Here is a 6,098-nt window from a genome sequence, read left to right as displayed (position 1 = left end):
TCGTACGGGGACTAGATCTGAGGGGGAGATATCCTTGCATCTGGAGTCGACTCAACTGAAGATGAGACACTGAACAACTCTGCCAATCACCATCTTGAGGGACATGGGGGCGCGGAGAAGAGCCTGGGGCGCTGGCCATGTTTTGTTTTTCGTGGCTAGACCTGGTATTCTCTTCGTGATGTGGATGGTGCTTGGGGATCTAACCTCTTTATATAGGCGTCGTCCCTGTCTGGCTAGGGGTTTTCTTTTTTGGGTAAAAGTTATTATGGACTGTCCCCATTTGCTCAGCGCATGGAAATCGAGGCGACGACTGGGAAGGAGTCGTAAAGGTAGAACGTGGAAGGCAGGGACGAGTTTTTATCCGTCCAAGGAATGATGAAGAACTAACCTTGCAAAAGCCAAAGACATAAGCTAGATACTGCATCGTCATTTGAAGACCCGTTCGGGGGCTACTGAGGGAGTCCTTGATTAGGGGGTCCTTGGGTGTCTGGGCTATTTGATACGGGCCGGACTGATGGGCCATAAAGATACAAGAAGAATACTTTCCCTAGTGTCCGGGTAAGACTCTTGTATGCGTGGACGGCAAGGTCGTTGGGTTCCAGGGAGTCGCCACTCCTACTGGAGGAGCTGCCGGCGGGGCCAGGGGCAAGTTCAGCACCCATGGTCGCGCCGCATGGACTGCCTCTCCCGAAGTAACACTCCAGGTGCTGGCCGTCCTCGTCAAAGACCTTGAAGAACAGCGTGGAGGCACTTTCGTACTCGAAGTGGATGGCAAGGGCTCCCTCTGGCCAACAGGCGCAGGCAACCTCGCCCCAACCATGGGCCGTAAAGATGTCACCCGGGGGGACGACCTCGACCTCCGCCTCCTTGGCCAGGCTACAACACCTGGCGTGTTGCAGCCACAACTCGAGTGGCCCCCTTGATGGCATCTCCTCGGCGAAGAACCTTGGGAGCTCGATCCACGTGCGCTGAGGCATTGCCGCCCACACCGCGAACTCCCGCGAGGTGCCCTCGGCGTGGGTTCGTTGGTCGGTTGGCCGCGCAGCCACGGCCAGCCCGCCGTGATCCCACGCCGAGCGGTGCTGGGCACTGTCACCCTGCCCGCAGATCTGCGCGTGGGCGTATAGAGGGACCGGGAAGTCAGGCGGAGGTCGCTCGTACCAAGGGCGCGTCACCTCCTGCCCCTCGCCAGCGTCGCGAGGGCACCCAAGCCTCTTCTTCGGTGGAAGAGACCCAGGCTCTACTCAAGGGGTTTTTCTGTTCTCTGCCATGGTGAACCTCCAGATTGGTGCCACGGATCCTACGACAAGATGGCGAGACGAACAAGAAGGAGCGGGCTACGAGGAGAGGCCAACAACTGGCCTCCATGATCCCACGCAATGATGATGTTTCTCTGCATGCAGCAGGCTCTTGTCAAGTCAAATGGTTGCCGAGGTAGCGTGGGAAGAGGAGACGCCCACGCCCCAGCAAGAGCCATGCGCCGACCAAGGCCGCATGCGGTTAGGGCCTGCGGCGCTCTACACTTGCCCTTTGGCTTTGCCTCAAAGCCAAGTTCGAGCGCGCCTTGGGCCCTGGGGCTAATGTCGGCATTCTTGGAATGGGGGTACCCAGACTTGCCGGCGTGCAGCCCATGGTGTGGCCCCACCGACGGCCTAGTACGGCCCACCTTCACCATCAACAACTCAAGACCCTCGCGACGGGCCAAGCCTCGCGAGGCAGACGACGCCAAGATCTCCAGTAGGAGCGGCCCCCTCAGGGTGGCTCCTAAGGAGCGGAGATTCCTATGCAAGCCTCACCTCGCGAGATTCAGGTGACGTGAGCCATGACGATCAAGGATAGGCGGGCGCCAGGGGGCGCAGGGCAACAGTTTCCTCTTTGGTGCTAAGCAGGCAAGTGCAGGCGCGGAGTCCCGAGGAATCAGCCAAAGGTTTCCATTCCCGTGCAACAAGACCAAGACCGCTAGGACGGCAGGATGACAGTCATCCCCGGGCCAACCATGGCGTCACGACCAGAGGATTTTTGTAGGCAAAGACCACTTTTGTCTAGATAACATGTCCTAGCTGTCTCCCTTCGCATTTGGCCGTTGTGGGATCCCTTCCCGCCTTCATTTGGGAAGAGGACCAAGGCCACTATTAATAGGGCCTAGCCACCACCATATAGAGGGATCAGAACCCGATTGGATACATTATATCCTTGCTAGCTCACCAGCCCACTCGAGCACAAGAACACGCCTCCTCCTGAGGTTGTTCTCCCACTGTACTAGTTCATCCTCAGCCCCTTCAGGCCAATCCACCACAGGATTAGGGTTTTACAACGCAAGGTGGCCCGAACCTGGGTAAACTGTGGTGTCCCATTTCCTTCCAGTTCATCGAGCTAGGTCGTGAGATAAGTGAGTAGGTAGACTAGGGAGGTTGATTTCCTCGCACGCACCCCAGAGTCCGAACCTCTCAAGGGTCTGCGGAGCCCGAAATCTGACATTTGGCACACCAGGAAGCGGTGCGTTGGAGCCTCTGTTCTTCTAGATGATCCGCCACCGCCCCGCAGTTCCGATGGCCGATGCTCTGAGGGTTCATGTCGAGCACTGGGTTGCTTGGCCTACTCGAGCAGTGTCGTCCGCCCAAGAGGATCTCAACTCCACGCTCCTGCTGGCCCACACGTCGCCCAATGTCGTCGGTCGTGAGAGGCGTCGGTCGCCGCCGCCTGCCCTCACGCCACGTCATGCGCGCGCCACCACATGGTATTCGAGCTATGCCGCGACGATGGCGCCACACACTCAGCAGGAGCAGGCAAACATGCGACCCGCGCTCATCGTGGCGCGGGAACTGCTATGATGCAAGTTGGTGGAAGGCGACCGTGACTCCCTACTGGAGCGGGTCGCCGAGCTGCTTGATGCCACCTGTAGGGGTGCGACACCCTTCTGCACCCTGCCTACGTCACAAATGACATTGGGGGCGCGTGCTGGTGATACGTCTTCATCGTATCTATAATTTTTCATTGTTTTATGCAAATATTATATGTGATTTATTGGCAACTTTTTATATGATTTATTGGACTAACCTATTGATCCAGTGCCCAATGCCAGTTCCTGTTTTTTCTTGTTTTTTGTATCGCAGAAAATCCATATCAAACAATGTCCCAAGGCAATAAAAATTTACGTAGAATTATTTTGGATTATATGTGATTTTTAGGAGGTGGAATCACCGCAAACGGGGGCCCACAGAGCCCACAACCCACCAGGGCGCGCCAGGCACCCCCTGGCACGCCCAGGTGTCTTGTGCCCTCCTCGAAGGTTGGTTGGGGCCCTTTATCTGGCACAAGAAAGATAATTTATGGAAAAAATCATGTAAAAATTTCTGTGCAATCGGAGTTACAGATCTCCAGGAATTTAAGAAACCGTGAAGGGCCAGATCTCGGGAACACGAAACAAAAGAGAACAAAGAGGGAGATCCAATCTCGGAGGGGTCCTTGTCCCTCCGCTACCATGGACACCAAGGACCAAGGAAGAAGAAGAAGGAGGGGGGGCTCTCCCCCTTGCTTCCGGTGGTGCCGGAGTGCCGCTGGGGTAACGATCGGGACGGTGATCTACATCAACAATCTTGTTACCGTCAACACCAACTTTCTCCCCCTGTATGTAGCGGTGTAACACGTCTTCTCCCTGCTATAATCTCTACTCAAACATGGTTCTCAACTCCATATATTATTTCCCAATGATCTATGGTTATCCTATGATGTTTGAGTAGATCCATTTTGTCCTGTGGGTTAATCGTGATCTTGGTTGGTATGACTGTATATTTTATTTATGGTGCTGCCCTAGGATGCCCACCGTTCTCACGCGAACATGAGTGGCCCCTGCTGCAGGGTGTTTCAATATGTTCATGGTTCGCTTATGGTGGGTTACGAGAGTGAAAGAAGCTTAAACCCGAGTAGGTGGGCTACGGCATATCGGATAAAGAGGACTTGATACTTAATGCTATGGTTGGGTTTCACGACCTTAATGATCTTTAGTAGTTGCGGATGCTTGCTAGAGTTCCAGTCATAAGTGCATATGATCCAAGTAGACAAAGTATGTTAGCTCATGCCTCTCCCTCTTATAAAATTGCAAGAATGATTACCAGTACTTGTTATCGATTGCCTAGGGACAAATAACTTTCTTGTTGACACAAACCCTTTCTACTAAACACCTAACTTTTATTATCTCGCAAAGTAATTCTAGTTTTATTCTTGCAAAGTAGTTCTAGCATCACACCTACAAAATAGTTTCATACTTGTTTCCAGTAAAGCAAATGTCAAGTGTGCATAGAGTTGTATCGGTGGTCGATAGAACTTGAGGGATTATTTGTTCTACCTTTAGCTCCTCGTTGGGTTCGACACTCTTATTTATTGAAGAAGGCTATGAACGATCCCCTATACTTGTGGGTTATCGAGACCTTTTTCTGGCGCCGTTGCCATGGAGCAATAGCGTGGGGTGACTATTCTTGTGTGTGCATGTTTTCTTTATCATTAAGTAGTTTTTATTTCTTGTTCTAAATTATTCTCTATCTTTAGTTGTGGATATGGAACACGAAACACCAAAAAAATTAGTTGTACTTTCTACTCATGGAGATGGGGAACCTCCTAAAACCCTCAATGCTCGTTATGTGAATGATATTATGCACTGCTTTGATAATCCTGAGAAAAACCCATTCAACTATTTTGTAACACCCCGGATGTAACATTCTGTAATTCTAACTCCAACTCTTGCCATTTCCGGCTATGTGATATGGTATTCCCTTGTGGTTGGGTTTTTTTCTTTGTTTTTGCATTTTGTTCATGTCATGCATTTCATCTCATGTCATCATGTGCATCTCTTTTGAAGTCGTGTTTGTCTCATGCATCCGGTCATTTTCCTTGTTCTCCGTTTCACAATCCGACACTCCCACATGCACCCGTTGCACCCCTCAAATCTCGTTTCATGAGCGGGAGAAAAACTATCTCGGAATTTGTCGAGATTTCCGAGTGGCCTTGGTACATCACCGATAGGCCGCCTGTCAAATTTTGTTCCATTTGGAGGTCGTTTGATGCCCCAACGGTTAACCAGGTAACTGTAAAAGCCCCTCTCTTGTTGAAGCCCAACACCCCTCCAAAACAGCCCACTAGCCCATCTAAACCCCATCCATGCTATCTGTCATTGGATCACGATCGTGTGGGCAAAACCCGCACCCCATTTGGAGTCTCCTAACTCCCCCTACCTATAAATATGCCTCCCCCTGCCAAATTCGCAGATAAAACCATAACCTTCACCCCCTCGCGCCGCCGGACACGTTGCCCCGGCCAACCGGGAGGCGACATGTCACCCCGCCACTGCCTGGACCCAGTCGCTACGCGTCCCCTCACCTGGGCCGCCCCACATCCCTGTGCCTCCACCGCTCAGGCCCGCCGGGCACGACCGCAGCCCTCCCGGCCCGAACCGCCGCCGCCGTCCATGGGCGCCCCGCACCCCCCCCCCGCCCGAGCTCCCCCTCCCACCATCCTCGTCCGCCACCATCGAGCACCATCGCCGACGTAACCCGCTGCACAGCCACCGCTACCTCGCCGTCGACCCACGCCACCTTGCCGCCAACCGCCGTCGACCCCGCTGTAATTTTCATAAATGTTACTGTCCATATTGAGGCCCTAATCTTCGTTGCAAAAGTGCAATATGATGTTGTCTGCTGGAATTTATCATAACTTGCTGATTTGTCATTTTCATTGCATTTTGTGTGTGCATCCTATGAGCGTGATGTATAGATGTTTTCGGAGCATCTCCATGCCATATTTACATAGGTGCAAGCCTTGTATTTTTATGAGCTACATGGTGACTAGCACAAGCATGCATAGTAGGCCTCATGATGTTGCTGATTTCAGACAGTAATTTTGCTATGTTATCATTTTGCTACCAGTAGTTCCATGCACATTTTGAGTTAGTTCAGTAAGAGTGTTTTAAAGCTATGTTACATTTTGAAGCTATGTTGTCATGTTGCTAACAGTAGTTCCATGCACATTTGGAGTTAGTTCAGTAAGAGTGTTTTGAAGATGTGGTATTGCGCTATCCTTTCATGCCTCTGGTTGTAATTATGGAG

The sequence above is a fragment of the Triticum urartu genome, chromosome 3 (genome assembly GCF_003073215.2).
Source record: "Triticum urartu cultivar G1812 chromosome 3, Tu2.1, whole genome shotgun sequence".
Lineage (NCBI taxonomy): Eukaryota > Viridiplantae > Streptophyta > Magnoliopsida > Poales > Poaceae > Triticum > Triticum urartu.
Note: the sequence above shows the minus strand (reverse complement) of the source record.